Source organism: Podarcis melisellensis, assembly GCF_964234715.1.
Source record: "Podarcis melisellensis genome assembly, chromosome: 10".
NCBI classification, from domain to species: Eukaryota; Metazoa; Chordata; class Lepidosauria; order Squamata; family Lacertidae; genus Podarcis; species Podarcis melisellensis.
In genome coordinates, this window is record NC_138542.1 from 48100141 (window position 1) to 48117272 (window position 17132).

The 17132-nt window shown below is 45.4% G+C and overlaps 1 protein-coding gene across 3 annotated transcripts in view; it reads left to right on the forward strand.

The window, feature by feature from the left end:
* The window catches only part of ELFN2 (extracellular leucine rich repeat and fibronectin type III domain containing 2), a 141316-nt gene that overhangs the window by 22162 nt on the left and 102022 nt on the right, over window positions 1–17132 (forward strand). The gene's annotated exons all lie outside the window — the stretch shown is intronic.

Here is a 17132-nt window from a genome sequence, read left to right on the forward strand (position 1 = left end):
GAAGAATTGATGCATTTGAATTATGGTGCTGGAGGAGACGCTTGAGAGTCCCATGGACTGCAAGAAGATAAAACCTATCCATTCTTAAGGAAATCAGCCCTGAGTATTCACTGGAAGGACAGATCCTGAAGCTGAGGCTCCAATACTTTGGCCACCTCATGAGAAGAGAAGACTCCCTGAAAAAGACCCTGATGTTGGGAAAGATGGAGGGCACATGGAGAAGGGGACGACAGAGGATGAGATGGTTGGAGAGTGTTCTTGAAGCTAGCAACATGAGTCTGACCAAACTGCGGGAGGCAGTGGAAGACAGGAGTGCCTGGTGTGCTCTGGTCCATGGGGTCACGAAGAGTCGGACACAACTAAACAACTAAACAACAACAAATGTGTCATAGAGGGGTGCCAACTTGAATAAAATATTGGGGGACATAGGTAAGCAGTGGTGTAGCGTGGGGGGTGGCAAGGGGCCATTGCCCCAGGCACACAACCTGAGGGATGGTGCGCGAACTATGTGCCCCCTGCAGAGATCCCCATCACACCCTGCCTGGCTCTGGCAGTGAGGACAGCCAATGAGTCTCAAACCCTCAGTGAATTAGGGACTGCATGCAAAGACAGGCTCAGGCAGATTGAACAGACAAGACCAATAGCGGGTCCCATGGTCAAGAAGGTGGTTTCTGCACGTGCTGCAGAGGGAAGTGAGGGGTAGATGACACTTCTCAACCTGGGAAGGCGGCCCATCTAGGAGGAGGAGAACTTTGATCCTAAACCTCTGTTGCCTTCTGGAATATTTTGGGGAGAAGAAAAGGCTCAGGGGTAAACTCTACACAAATCTGGAGTGGAGTTCCTAAAACAGTTGGATGACACCTTGTACTCCTCCGTCTGGCAACTCTTGCAACCATGCTGATGCCAAATGTATGGCTGTATTGCATCATTTTAACAAATTACACATAGTTATATATCATTCCTTGCTTGCTGCTAGTGTTAAGTTCAAAGACCTGGGAGAAGCTACTGTTTATAAGATGGGAAGGAAGAAATAGAACATCACCAAAAACATTTCAGAGTAGTTGTTCCAGATTTCACATTCCTCTGGGAGATGCCCTTGATTATCAGTCATGGATTTGAAATGCTCAAAGGTGTTGGGATATTTCACTTTGTGATGGTGAAGGAAGCCTTTAAGACTGATTGGCTGAACTGCTGTGATGGCTCGGGGAATGTTTAACTGCTTGGGGAACAAAACAGCTTGCAGTCTAGTTCCTGTGAGGGACAGACTAGTTGTCCATATGCTCAGGGTTAAGTAGTCTGAGAACTTGGGAAGAGATCCTGGGCTGTAGGAAAGCTAAGGTTTTCAGAACCCGGGGGGGGAGGGGGAGGGAGGTGCAGACTAGGCAAAGGACTGAAAAGGAGCAGCTGGAGGGAAAAATAAATTGAGAATGAGACTTGAGGTGACAGGGAACTGAGGCAAAAAGAGGCTAATAAGTAGAGATGACTGCAAACAAGCTGTGGTGGCTCAGGAAAACATGCCGCAAAGGTGGGGTGAGAATTAAAAGCCCAAGAATTCTTCTCTGGATCAGATTTCTGTGCTAGTAGGGAATGATGGGAGTTGTAGCCCAAAATTTTTGGAAGGCACCAGGCTGGATGTTGGTGTTTGATGTTTTATGAGGATAATTTCATTCTCCTCTGCTGTGATTTGTACGTTGTTCTTTGTTCCGTTGCGTTTTGTGAGCCACTCCGAAAGCTTAGACTGAAGAGCAGCTAATAAACAATTTAAATAAATAAAGGGCAGGAGGGAGCCGAGAGGCCACAAGAGTCTGAATTGGCGATGTAATTGAAACAAATAAATAAAAATAGGGGTTGCTAGGCTGTAGTTTCTACTGTCACTGCAGCATTGTGTGCTAGCAACCCTAAGGGAGTGATGAAGGCCAAGAAGCAGTGGCCTATGTGTAGGAGTGTTTGTTTGTGTGTGTGCGCACACACTGAATTTCACACATTGATATGAACTAGCCAACCAGTACTTTGGTTGCAGGCATCTACTGCTGTGCTTCGCATGCAGAAACCCTCAAAACTTTTTGAGTCTGTGTCAGAGAGGGATGGGAAGCTGTTGCAATCTCCCTGTGGTTAACTAAATCAGAGCAAATGCTGACAGCTCCACTTGTCAAGTTCGTTTTTTGTTATTCCAGGGGCCAGCCAAGCCGTAAGAAAACAGGGAGTGAGTTGAGCAGCCTTCCATCTTACAACCTTCTCCTTTGCCTATAGCGAAAATGGTGACAGTGTGTATAGTCCCCACACCCTCCATCCTGTGTCTTTATCTGAACGGGTTGAGGACCAAGGAGAAGGACTGAGGGGTTAGGGATGCTGGTGAATCGCAACAGAAATGGAAACAGGAGTAAAAAATGCTGGTGTTCACTGATTTGGCCCAAATATGCTCAGGATTTGCTGCTGCTACTGTTGCTTTCAGTCTGCAAACAGTGAATGATTGATTACCTCCCCCTACCAAACAGTTTCATTCTGTTATGGCTTCCCCCAGAGAATCCTGGGTACTGTAGTTCGTTAAGGGTGTTGAGACACCCTATACCCTTTCTTTACAGAGGTGCAATTCCCAGAATTCCATTGGAAGAGAGAGAAATTGTTAAGCCATTTTGGGTATTGGCCATGACTGCTAAAGTGGTACCTCGGGTTACATACGCTTCAGGTTTCATGTGCTTCAGTTTACAGACTCCGCTAACCCAGAAATAGTACCTCGGGTTAAGAACTTCGCTTCAGGATGAGAACAGAAATTGTGCTCCAGCAGCATGGCAGCAGTGGGAGGCCCCATTAGCTAAACTGGTGCTTCAGGTTAAGAACAGTTTCAGGTTAAGAACGGACCTCCGGAACGAATTAAGTACGTAACCAGAGGTACCACTGTAATAGCGCTTTAAATGGACGGTGTGTCTATGCCGTCTATTGGTAGCTTGGCCACCATTTTGAATCTTGCATAGTGCCCAGGCACTGGGAGGAAAATGGTGGTAGCTACATAAAAAGAGGCAGAGAATATTTGGAGGAAGTTATGCAAATCACCCCCTTTTCTAGGGCTGGGTGAGGGAAATCTGGGGAGTTTTTTTTTTGGGGGGGGGGGCCGAATCATATTCTGAGAAATGTCAGCTGACTTGCATGGAGACGACGGCTCTTCCCCATGTAATTTAGTCATTTAGCCACATAGTTGCTTGTGCTCTCTTCGCCCGAAGCAACCCAGTTGCATCTCAGTCGGTGCTGCCCTTTGCCTCTTCTCTCTCACTGAAGGGGATTTGCATGTGCGAAGGGGGGAAGGGCGCAGCTTGATTATTTTTAACATTGTGCATTATTATCTCCGTTATTAAGGCAACCTCTGCCTCACATGCTAATTAAGATTCAAGGATGTTAATTTAATCGGGAATTCGGGCAGAGACCACACAGAATCAGCTGGATTAAGTTAACCTCGTGGACTATTTAATGTGTCTCCTAGAGGGACACTTTGGAGTAATGAGAATCCATCTTGAATGGCAATCAGGGACTCGCTCCTGTTTTAAGAGGAGGAGGCCTGGAATAGCCAGCCAGGCACTTTGAAATGCAGAGGCAGAATTGTGCTTGGAAACTCTGGCCGGAAGGGTTATATGAGGGCTGAAGTGTGTGAGTGGCAGGGGCTGAGTTGTGGTCCAGGATTAATGTTTCAAAATACTGAGGGCTTCTGGCGAGAAGTGAAATGTATTCAGAAGTGGGATGTAATGACAGTAAATTTGGATGGACGCAGCCTTGTTGCCAAAATCCTGTCCCCCCAGACGGACGTGGTTTTTCTGCATTTTTGCAGTGTATCCAGTCCTACCAGTGCTGGACACATTTTCCAGGACTTGGCCGGACTCTATATAATAAAAATAATGTTGTTATCCCCTTTACTGCTTCTTGTCCCATAGGCCAAAATATTATAGTTATATTTCAAATATTTATCTCCCCCGCCCCTTTAGACCACAACTGGTATTCAGGGTTGCTTTTCCCAAAATAGTTAAAATAATAAAACCAGAAAATATAGTATCAGTAAAAGAACCACCAGCAGCCAATAAAAATGGTGTAAACACATTTAATAATAAACAGGAGATAAAAAGCAGTTCGGAGCAGTTCCAGCAGCCATCAAAACAGAACAAAAGGAACAGCCAACTCAAACGAACAATAAACTACAAAAAGCCCCACACCATGATAAAAACTCTACAAAATTGATTCTGATCTTGAATGAATTAATCATCACCACCATAAAATCTGACACTGACCAGAAATATGGTATAGTTTATTTTTTGGGAGGATCAGACTTGGGGTCTTCCTGCTACGGTTGTAGCAAGTTAAAGGGCAGCAGGTCACAGCTGGACAAGGCTGAGCCCTTGAAGAGATGCGTTGATCAGAGCTGAAACTCCTGGGCTTTGGCTCCATATGAAGGCAGCTTCTTGCATACAGATACAGATGCTAAGATAGAAGTCCAGTGTCAAATGGGAGCCAAATGGGTCAACCTGTCCTGTCCTTTTTAAGGGGTTTATCCTTGTATGGCCACTTTTAATCACAAGCTCTTTTGTGGTGTTGCTTGAAGAGTTAAAAAAAAAGCAAAGCTGGTGTTGCTGGAAGTCACCCCTTGGGATGGGGGCAGGGTAATGGTGAAAGAATTGATTCAGCTGTGTGTTTAAATATTAACCAAAAAAGTTGCTTTTTTCTGTGGTCAGCATGTCAAATGGATGAAATGTGTGTAGGGCCTTTGCTTCCGTCAAACAGAGACATTCTGAAAGGAATCTTGAGCAGAAATTTGAGTAGTTCTCTTAAAATTGTTTCTGAGGAAAGCCCAGAAAGGGTTGGGGCGTCTAGGGAGGTCGTTTATTTTAAAGAATGGTGATAATGCTAAATTAGGGTTTGATGCTATGTCTGAACACGCCTTGGGCTTGCATCCCCCCCTTACTTTTCTTCTAACATACTGCATTTCAATTAGTTACTTTGGCTTTAGAACAAACCATAGTTTAGTATTGCATCAGAACCACCCAACCATGGTTATAGCTGCTTTCCAAACCAAGACTGAAAGTCGTTCACAATCCTGTTTTGGGAGTGAAGCACAAACTATAGTTTGATGGTTCAGATAAAATAGCAAATGTGTAATCTGCATGAAAGAGGAAGTAACTAATTGAGTGTATGAGAAGAGGAAGGAGAGAACACAACCCTAATTCCCATATACAACAATGCGCATACATTTGATGTACATGCATAGACTCTTAACAAATGTTGTTTCCAGTACACGCTCCTATAGTACATGCTAATAACAAAAATAATGAACACATATTCCTCCCTGCTAACTTTGCAACTAGCCAGTAAGTAATACTCTGGGTAGACCAAGTCAGATACTGGGAATCCTGTTCATCTTGAGAAGGGGCAGCTAAATGATGTGAACTAAAACTCCCTCAGCAAAGGCCATGCTCCAAAAAATCCAGGGAGCAGCATGTTGGCTACCTTTGATTTTGAGCAAGGGCCAAATGGTAAAGTAGGCCAAGGTCTTCCTTCCTTTCATACTTTGTAATACGTTGGATAGTATATGTGTTTTATACCTCCTCTCTTCTGCAGTGTCCTGCCTGTCCTGTGAACCTATGTAGAGCCTCATAATTGGACTCCAGAATGGCACAGCTTCAGAAAAATAAAATAAGGGGCAGTCCTGATTTTAGACCCCATAGCTCAATAGTATGTGCTCCCCTTTGAACTGGGGTGAGAGGAACCTGTTGCCCTCCAGATGTTTCTTCCTTCATGTCTGACCACAGACCATGGTTGGCTGGGGTGATGGGACTTTTTACTCAGGAACACCTGGAAGACCACAGATTCCCCATCCTTGTTTTGAATGTTGATCTGGTAACAGAAGGAGGAGGAGGCAGCATTTCAGGTCCCCTGGAATGGCATCCGGGTACAAATTGTGGAAGAAGGGGGCAAGAACCATCATTGTACGCCTTGCAATGTTCTCGGTGAACAAAAGTTCCCAAAATAACTGAATAAATCATGATGAAATGAAGTCTGTAGAATCCAATTAAGAGTTTGAGGTCAGAGGATGATTCCTAAACCTGCCGACATCTGTATGTCTGCAGAAGGAGCCTTATTTTGAGCCTCTCGTGCAATCTGTTCTGCCACTTTAAGCAGTGGCTTTAAACTCTTTAAGGAAAGAAGAAGAAGAAAAAAGAACTTGGTATTGCGTCAGTGTTCAAGTTGGCGAGATCACAGGCTGCTCAACTCTCCCTCTCCTCCGACTTCTAAGAGTCACCCCTCTGTTGTGTGAGGAGGGGGGACGGCATTGATGTACGTCCAGAGGATTTGTCCTTCTGCTGCAGTTGCCCTTCTCCAAGGGCAGCGCCGGTTAAGGCCACCGTCCATTTGTATAGGTTAATTAAATGCATCCAAATTTAACTTTGGCCATTGAGCAACACTGCGGGTGAGCTAAAAATAATAATTATGAACAAACAAACAGGGCAATAAGGCCCCCTCCATGAACTGGTTTGCAAATGGTCTCTTAGCATGGCTTTCGCAGGGAGCCCATTAGGCACAGGTGTGTCTTCATGCAGTTCACCACTTCCTTGAAGCATGGTAACATGGTTAGATTTCAGTCAACCCTGGTAACGTCCAGATTAAACCAGTATAGTTAAGCTCAGTCTGGACAGTTCTTCAGAGCAGTGGCTCTTCATAAAGCAAGACACCCACCCCAGATCATATTCCCCATAGCAATTGCAGTAGTAGGATTATACGTAGATCGAGCTAGGGGTAGAATATTAGGAGAAGGGTTTCCAATGGGAATGTTGCATCTTCTCTTTCCTGCAGAGTCTTAGCAGTCTCACTGGTAAACAATGAGGCATTTCCCATCAGGCTAGAGGTATAAAGGCACACGACCTCCAAACAGCAGTCGTCTTTTCTAAAACACAGTATGAAAGGGAGATCGAGATCAATACTTGTTTAATAGCTGGACTCTTGCTCAAGATGAACTGGGTTCCCAGCTAGCCAGGATCTGATGTGCTCCAACCAAAAGGTTATCCTCCTAGCTAGTTGCAGAGCAACAGAGAGTAAATCTGGAGAAAATAATGCATGCTTGGTGTTCTTTCTACTAGTGTGCAAAAGTCCTACGAGAAGGGGTTGCTTGATATTTGAGAAGGATAATGACAAGCTGGAATGTGTGCTGAGGAGGGTGGCCAGGATGATCAAGGGTCTGGAAACCAAGCCTTATGAGGAACGAGCTGAGAGTGAAAGGAGACTGGAGTTGATGGGAGTTGGAGTCCCAACAATATCTCGAGGACCACAGAGTCTCAAATCCCTGCTCTGTTCTATTTCATCTCTGGACTGTGAAGATGTTGAAGGAGGTTTATAATCCATGTAATTCACTTATGTCCCATGTATTTGAGGTTTCTTTCTCAACAGAAAAACTTTATTTGAATATGCTTCATTGCAGAGGCCATTTGCTGCTTCCTTCTACTGTTCCTCCCACTGCTGCAAGAATTTCTGTTACAGATATTAGCTTCTCATCCAGCACTTGCATTGCTCATGTAGAAAGTGAAAAGCATCCTTCCCATCTTAAACAAGTGGGGGCGGGGGGCGGGACGAAGACAACAACACTGCCTCCACATCTTCTATACTTCCCTCCTTTCTCATATAGGGCCTGTGTATCCCTCTCCCCATTGACACATCACTGAAAGCTCTTATCTGCCTCTATTTTTACTTCACAGCATGGGCATAGCCAGAGGGGCAGGGAGGGGCAGCTGCCCCCCAATAAAACAATACATAGCAAAGCGAGGTTCTGCCCCCCTGCAACAAGAATCCTGGTTACTCCCATGCTTATAGTAGCCTGTTCTGCACTGGGATCTGGAGTAGACGTGTAAGAAAAATAGAGCACAATAGCTGCTTGAATTTATTTGCAAATTTATACTCTGCTTTTTGGCCCTCTAGAGGCTTACGTTTTAACAAAGTTAAGAATATTTAGTAGAGTGTTTTAATTTCACAGTACTTAGATAATGGATGTAGTTAAATAATAGTTGCTATCAAACACATTCAGTGGCATTCGCCATAAGCAATTTTGGATTGAAAGGAAAGCTGGTACGTTTTTATTTTAAAAAAAGTTTCTGAAATGCCTTCCCAGAATTTCCACCAAAGACAGAGACTGAGCCTGTGTTTTGCCAGGGCAAGCAAACATGGGCTGCCCCTGGTACACAGAGACAAGTGGAGCATATAAACTTTTGCATATTGGGTCTTTAGGAATTACCGTATTTTTTGCACCATAACACTCACTTTTTTCCTCCTAGAAAGTAAGGGGAAATGTCTGTGCGTGTTATGGAGGGAATGCCTACGGGTGGCATGCCTACAGATTTTCCTCCTCTAAAAACTACGTGCGTGTTATGGTCAGGTGCGTGTTATAGAGCGAAAAATACGGTACATGTTTTAGTACATGGAGAAGATAAAATGCAGTGCTTGGTTCAAACTGATTCTCATAACAAAGGAAGACACTGACCCCTGCATGCTCTTAGTTACTTTGCTATTAGGTTCTCTTTGGGTTTTTTTTTGGGGGGGGGGGATGACTGTCAGAAACAACGCACCACTACCTATTCTTAAAGGATTTCTGTGGGTACCATAGGCTTTTAAGAATTATTAGTAAAGATGAAGTAGTGGTCCTCATGAGGCTGGACTTTACTTGTTAGTCATTTTATGTCTATGACTTACATGTTGTCCTATGTCCACAAAATGCTTGGGTACTGATGGAATTAATTTTTCTTGAACCAATGATCATCAGAACATTAGCTCTGCTGGATCAGGTCATTGGTCCATCAAGTCCAGCATATGCTTCTCACAGAAGCCAACCAGATGCCTATGGGAAGCCTGCAAGCAGGACATGAATGCAACAGCACTTTCCCCACTGGTGATTCCCAGCAACTAGCATTCAGAAGCAAACTGACTTTGGCAATGGAGGTAGAACATAGCTATTGTTTTGTAGCCTCCATGAATTTGTCCAAACTAGCTTGTGGTTAGTCTGGAAGGTTCAAGTAACATAATAAGCAGGTGGAAGCTGGAGAAGCTGGACTCATAGCATTGTGGCAGAAAGTGCAAATGTAGGCAAGGGGGGAATGGATAAGAAAGGGCATGGGAGCAAGAGTGGAACTAAACAGGGTGGCCAGCTGTTCTGGCAATTATTGCTCCTGTCCTTTTTAACAGCAGTGGGGTGTGGATGAATTCAACACATGGAACTTTTCTTAGCAGGACTGCAAAAGTGTTGTGAAAAAGTCTGCTTAATTGATATGTGTGTGCGCCAGGCTGCTATATAAACACAAAAAAGGGACATGGGTGGCGCTGTGGTCTAAACCACTGAGCCTCTTGGACTTGCAGGTCAGCAGTTTGAATCCCTGCCAGTTCAAGTAGATAAATAGGTACCACTGTGGCGGGAAGGTAAACAGTATTTCCATGCACTCTAGTTTCCATCACAGTGTTCCATTGTGCCATAAGCGATTTAGTCATGCTGGCCACATGACCCGGAAAGCTGTCTCTGGACAAACACCGGCTCCCTCGGCCTGAAAGCGAGATGAGTGCCACAACCCCATAGTCACTGTTGACTGAACTTAACTGCCCAGGGTCCTTTACCTTTACCTTTTTATATAAACACAAGAGCTGTTATTGTTGTTGGCCTGTCTGTCTTGAGAGACAATGGAGTGCACCTCCAGGGGTGAAGTCAATCCACTGCGTTAGCAGCACCAAAATGATCTCCTTGGCACACAAACCTGGGCAGTGTGTCTGGAGGTCCTGGGCTGCCCAGATGATAAGATCCTCCTTTTGGGCTCACTGATGTAGTCCAAAGGAAAACAGAGCAATACATTTGGCACCAGCTTGGCGTTACTTGAAGGAGGCATACAAAGCACCACCCAACCATCTTAGGGACTCCACTCTGGATTTCTGTAGGGTTTAACTATAGGATGAATGAGACTTCCAAGGACAGTTGGGATAAATGGCAACCATGCCGCAAATTAATGGGTGCAGAAGCAGCATGAAGGATTTGAAAAGGGCAGCTGCAGTTGCCAAATGACCAGAAAAGTACAGGCAAGCCTGCTGCTGCGCTTTTAGCAGCAGCTTGATATGCAGCAATCGGCAGGTGATGTTTTCACAGCTTGGAGATAAATGTTATCACCAGGTAATATCTGCCTCACAAGCAGATGTTAAAAGGCAAAGTGGCTGAGGCTGGTTGGCAGCCCTATAATCAGAGACGGAAAAGGTGGATAACCTTGAAGGTCTAAAGACTAGACGTCTGCAGCTAAAGCAGAAACTGGTAGAACAATAGTCCCCAACAATAGTTTTCAGATAGGATGGCTACTTATGTGTCACCAACAAAGAGAAAATGCTTCACACAAAAAAGAGGGCACGGATATGCCAACATAATCTGCATGTGCTAATTTATATGTATACAGTAGGTGCAAATTTAGAAATGATTACATAGAAATGCAGTGTGTCTCATAATAACAGGAAGACCAGGAGAGCTGTGTGTCTGCTCAGTCTGCTGCCCAGGTGCTAATGGTTGATGGGCAGCTTCAAGGTCCCTGCCACCCTCCCTTCTTATGGTTTAACTTCTCTTAAGCCAGACTCGGACCAGGCAGCCCTTCAAACAGAGGACCGCTTCAAATAGAGGACTTGCCTCTCTAAAGCAGCCACATGGTCACCCTAACTCTGCAGAGCACTAGGGTTCTTCAGAAACGTATCCAGTACCCCCTTTTAATGAGATCTGCAATTGTTCCCAAGCTTCCTTAGAATGAAATCGGCTCACCCACCAGTGCTGATCCTTCCTTGCAGCATGCAGTCGTAGGAGAACGTTGGACGTGTTCCAGGTCACATTCTTGGGTCACTGTGGGACCGCAAGGTCCAAAGGGCCTGTGTATGCTCTGGAACGTGCCCCAGTGCATCTTCCCTGGAGGAGATTTATAGGCTCCTCGGGAGAAAGCAAATAGCTGCAGCAAGCATTCCACAAACACTGAAAAATTAAAAACCTTTCTAATCGGAAAGCCAATATAGCCTCTTGCTTTCTGAACAAATATTAAATAAATATTTTGCGCTTGCAAGGAACAATAGCTCTTTTCAGTGTTTGTACAGGAAAATGGAGGGGTGTTTGTATTCTGTTTTGCGGCTTGTTCCTTCTGACTTGTGTGTGTTTTCGGGGAGGGCGGAGGAAACTTTATCTCAAACAAAATGCTTTGTGAGTTTGATGCCACCCTAAGCATGTTGCAGCTAGCATGTAATTAACACACATTATGTAATCAAGCTACTTTTCATATCTTTTCACTTGTTTATTTGCATCGGTGACACATCTATAAACACCTGTATATTATTTCCTTCCAAGTTATGAAAGGCAGGTATTGTTTAATCTTCTCTGGGATTTCCCTGTTGAAATGAGAGCCATTACAAGAGTCCTTTGTAATGCCAAATCTGTTTTCCTGGCTGCTGCCACTTCCAGAGTCATTTATAGTATTGGATTGCAGCCACCTCTTAGGCTCCTGATTTTCAAGATAAACCTCTTCCACGTCAACTCACCTTATAAGGAGCCCTACATGCTTTCATACTGCAGAGAATTATGGGGCATATCTAGGACCCAGTGTTTGTTACCTGTGGACACAAATCAGGCCTGTTGGGTCCTACCAACACTGACCTTTGTGAAATGAGAGTACAACTTGGGAAGGATGGTGGCCCAATGGCAGGGCATCTGATTTGCATGCAGAAGGTCCCTGGTTGAATCTCCAGTTAAAAGGACCAGGTAGCAGGTAATGGGAAAGATGAATTGCTTGGGACCTTGCAGAGCTGCTGCCAGTAAAGAGAGTCTCTAAACCTGCGGCTCATACCTCTAAAGCAGTGGTTCTCAACCTTTGGGTCCCCAAATGTTGTTGGACTACAACTCCCATCATCTCTGAGCTCTGGCCTTGCTAGCTAGGGGTGATGGGAGTTGTAGTCCAACAACATCTGGGGACCCACAGGTTGAGAAAGACTGCCCTAAAGGATACTTCAGGCTCACCTGACATCACACGGGTGCCTCAAAATCAATGGACTATCAAAGAAGTTGGATTGGCTATCAAGGCTTAAGGAAATTCTACATAAGGTGCCTTGTGTAACTGGGCTCCAGGGCCAACCACAGGCCAGGAAGTTCTTGCAAGAGCTGGAGGAAGATGTATTGTCAGAACAGCCTAGCAAAGTTTTGGGACTGAATTCAAGATAAATCCATGGAGGATCAGGTTAGTGGACTCAGGATTATGGGATTTGAGTGGAATCTTGGAAGACCTTAGTGGAAGTTCATACTCAAGGATTAATTTGTATGCTGTTCAAATCCTTGTGGTTCAGGAAATTCTTTTTCGAATTGGGTGCCGTGGCATTTGTGGCTCTTTCGACCTTTAGTCAAAGGCTGTAAATTGCTTGGGTTTTAGCTTTGGCCAAATTAGTGACCTGACTGAGGATTCTGAAAAAGAGAGAGAAGGGCAGCTAATGTATCTTTTTTTTGGGGGGGGGTTATGATATCTCTTTGATGGAAGAGTGTTTTCTGGGTTCAGTTTTCTGCAGCTTAGCTAGACAACTCTGAAAACAATATCATTATACCTTTTAAGAATCTTGAACTAAAATTTGTATACTAGAGTATCATTTTTCTCGCAGAGTCCCTGCTCATCCTAAAAGGTGAATGCAGAGACAACCCATGGAGGTTGTTCATCAGCTGCCGTCTGATGCAAAACACCAGGATTGCATCAGCTCCCCACTCCTGATGCCCAAAGCCTACAGATTTAGCACCAGCATTGCCCATGTATAATGCCATATTTGGATGCGAATTTAGCAGAGTGGGGAAACTTTTTTCAGCTCATGGACTTCATTCCCTTCTGAGCAACTCCTCAAAGGCCACATGCAAGAACTGGTATAGTTCCCACACCTCCCTCTATACTAGTGTTTCCCAAACTTGGATCTCCACTGGTGCTCCTAGCTAGGGATGATGGGAGTTGTAGTCCAAAAACAGCTGGAGACCCGAGGACACACTGTTCTATATCATCCATGCAGGCGAGCAAAAGGTATTATCAGAATTCAAGGGTGCATCCCAGCCAGGGAAGAACATTCTGGGTGTGAAGCAGGGCCTGAAAGGGGTGTGGTCTGGGCATTGTCCCAGTTAGAGAGGTCTGGTGGGCTGTTTTGATGTTCCCCACCTCTGGCATATACAGTGGTACCTCAGGTTAAGAACTTAATTCGTTCCGGAGGTCCGTTCTTAACCTGAAACTGTTCTTAACCTGAAGCACCACTTTAGCTAATGGGGCCTCCGGCTGCTGCCACACAATTTCTGTTCTCATCCTGAAGCAAAGTTCTTAACCCGAGGTACTATTTCTGGGTTAGTGGAGTCTGTAACCTGAAGCATATGTAACCAGAGGTACCACTGTATAATATACACAACGTGTAACCGACACTTATCAAAATGTGTTCTAAAAGACTCTTTCAGGAGGCAGTGATGGCCATAACCTAGATGGCTTTAAAAGGGGATTAGAAACATTTGTGGGGGAAAGGGCTAGCATGGCAACCAGTTGGAGGCAGCAATACTTTTGAATACCTGTTGCTGGAAACAACTGGAGGAGGTGCTCTGGTGCTCTAATCTTGCTAGTTTCCTTCAAGCATCTGATTGGCCAGTATGAGAACAGGATGCTGGACTCGATGGGCCATTGGCCTGATCCAGTAGGCTGTGCTTATGTTTTGTGTGTGTTCAAAATTGCACACAGGCAATTGTAACGTAAGGGATGTCCTCATGTATCACTCACAACAGACGCAGATGCCCCTGGTCGCGTTTTCTAAATGGAGAGGTCAGGCTTGGAGTGGAGTAGAGGTCTTGGGGACAACTTCTAGGTCTATTTCCAGCACCAGATTGCACTCAAAAGTTCAGCGTGGTCTCTACTCGAGCGAGGTCTTTGATTCCGCACTGCCGGAAAACAGTAAGTACAGAGCCCTTCTAAAGTGCCCTCCTGACAACACTCTAACTGGAGTAGCTGTCAGCGATGTCAAGGTTCAGTGACAGCCGCCCAAGTTGGCAGCATGTGTCAGCCGCGTTCTGGTTGGTGCCATGGCTGGGTACTCTTCCAGGACTCTGCTGCTCTCCTTTTCATTTCCCCCTTCCAGCCTGAATTATTTAACAAGTGTAATGCAAAAAAGATGTTACTGGAGAATGTGAGGAAGGGGAGCTACGTGGGTGAAGCCAGGTCTCGGACTGAGAAGAGGCTATTCGTTTGCAGACCTAATTTTCATCTAAAACTACACCATGAAATGCCTCTTGAAGTTAATGTGGTGCACTGGGGAGAGTCGAGAGAGCTTAATTAAAGGGAAAGGGAGTCAATTTTGAAGTTGCCACAGCTGGAAATTTTGATGATTTCTTTAGCTGTTTTCTCCCAAGTTTATGAAATGGATATGGCAGTGTGTGTAGGAGTGGGTGAGTGATGCTGCTTTTTGAATGAAACTTACTGATAGAACAGGCTTACATGGGCATGCTATAATGTGATGGATGGATTTTTAAGTGTAAGATGATTTGGGAAGAAGTAGATGTGCAGGTTGGTGGGAGTGTAGGAACGTGAGGGTGTTTGGGGGGCAGCTTCAGACACAAACATCACTTGATTCCCTTAATTTGATGGCTGCAGCCATAACGGTAAGCCACTGTATGTGTGAACTTGCTGCGTTAGAAAGCATTGTGCTTGAGATGACTGTGGGATGAGATTTGTGAATATACCATGTTGCAGTTATCCAGTGGATAACATATGAACCAAGCAACATGTGTGTGATGTGTAGGGAGCAGGAAAGGGTTAAAGGATGATTCCAGTAAGGGCTGTGGGAAGTGCATTTTGCTGCGAGTGGCTATGCTTGAAGAATTGGACAGTTTGGGTCTGCAACTAAATGTTGTAGTGTGGAGGGCTGCTTTTCAGGGTTCCAGACATCAGCGTCCCTTTTCAGGGTGCTCCCTTCTGTTCCTGTTCCCCTGTAATGGTGGTCAACTGCCATGGACTGGTTGGACGCAGAGGAAGGGTGGGGTTCACCGGCTAGGGGAACAAGCAAGGGAAGAAAGCTCAGGTCTTGGGGCGTGGTGGTGGGACAGCGATGCGTGGTCAAAGGGAGAAGAGCGAGGAGACTGGGAAGAGGAGGTGTCAGAAGCTGAAGAGGTAACAGGGTTTAGTGAGTTGAGAGGGTCAGTGCCAGAGAGAAGTACAGAATCAGAGGCAGAAGCTGGAGCAGGTGAGTGGGAGGAGGGAGGCCAAGAGGCAGAGGTGAGTCAGGCTGGTGAAGTCATGAGTATCTCCCCCTCCTGCTGTTACAGGCTCCCTCACTTTCTCCCAGAACCAGAAGAGGGCTGAAATGGGCAGGGCAGTGGCAGACTGCAAGCAGGTACAGTCTCTGATTGCTTGGGGGGAAAAGCCCTGGAAAGGAGAAGACCTTGATGTCTGTAGGAGGTGGGGAATTTCAGTCTCAGCGACTGATTAATGGGACAAGACCTACTGTGCATGAGCCGCTGTGCTCAGGAGGCCTGACACTCAGCCAAGTCTGTGAAGGTTGTGTTTTTGCTAGTAAAGAGTTAACTCCAACTTTGAACGATGTGGCTCACTCTTTGACATCAGTGTTCTGTGTCCACTGAGCATTCTTAGTTCTCATTGGGCTGTTTTTGGAGTCCTTCTTTCACCCCAGTTTTTATAGTACTTTTGCAAATATTGGGGTCCCCATAGCCTGTCAACGCTTGTCTCTTGTGCATGGATGGTGCTGGTTTGGCTATGTTAGAATGCATACTTCAAATAATTAGTTCACAATTAGTGTCTGTCCAAGGGCTGCTGGCATGGGCCAATAGCCAGCAGCTGGGCAATCTGGCCTGCCATTTGCTGGATCACTTACATGGTCTGATGCCTGGCTGTAGCACTGCCCACTGAGAAAGGTGAGCAGACTTCACAATTAGTATATAGGACATGATAGGGACGCGGGTGGCACTGTGGTCTAAACCATTGAGCCTCTTGGGCTTGCCAATCGGAAGGTCGGTGGCTCAAATCCCCACAACGGGGTGAGCTCCCGTTGCTCTGTCCCAGCTCCTGCCAACCTAGCAGTTCGAAAGCATGCCAGTGCAAGTAGATAAATAGGTACCGAGTTGTATGGTGAGAGAATCAAAGGTGTGGGGATGGAGGGGGAACAGTTAGGGTTATCTGAGGACAAGAGCATGACTGACAGTTCTGTCTTATACATTTCTATGCAAAAGTAAGTCATACTGAGTCCAATGGGCATTACTCCCAGATAAGCATGTATAAGCAGGGATAGGTGACTTATACTACCCCCTGGATGCTGTTGGATTCCAACTCCCATCAGCCCCAGACAGCATGGCCTATGTTGAGGGATGATAGGATTGAAGCCTGAGATTATAGGGGAGGGAAATGTAGGCATCTAGGGTTCATGTGCTCCTTTCCTTGAAGAATGGAGCTTCCAGCACAGGCATAGGCAAACTCGGCCCTCCAGATGTTTTGGGACTACAATTCCCATCATCCCTGACCACTGGTCCTGTTAGCTAGGGATGATGGGAGTTGTAGTCCCCAAAACATCTGGAGGGTCGAATTTGCCTCTGCCTGTGCTAGCAGTTAATAAATTGCAACCGGAAAATTCTTCACTCTTACTGGGTATGTAATGAGATGATTTTCCTTCCCATAGGTGAGAATGGGATCCTTGTGTGTGTTTTCACAGCTTTCACAATGGCCCGTGATAGTGCCTGTTGCCTGCTAGTTTCCAAATGCATGCCCAGGCCCATGATGGCTAGAAACTTGTATTTTGAAAGTGCATACACAGCACTGCAAATCAAGGCCCATGCACTATCCAGTTAAGTTCTACTCAGAGCAGACACATTGAAATTAAATAGCATTAAGTTACTCGTGGCCATTAATTTCAGTAGGTCTAGTCCGAGTTCCTTATGTTTTAGATGGCAAATAGTCCTTTTTTATATATGCATACCTAGAAACAAATACCTCTTGACACACAATGGGGCAGTTGTGTTTGCTGTGGGGACACTGGTAAAGTCAGCATACAAAGTGCAAAGCAAACAGGTGGTGTGTGAGCGATAGACATGGGTCTTTAAACATCTTTATGCA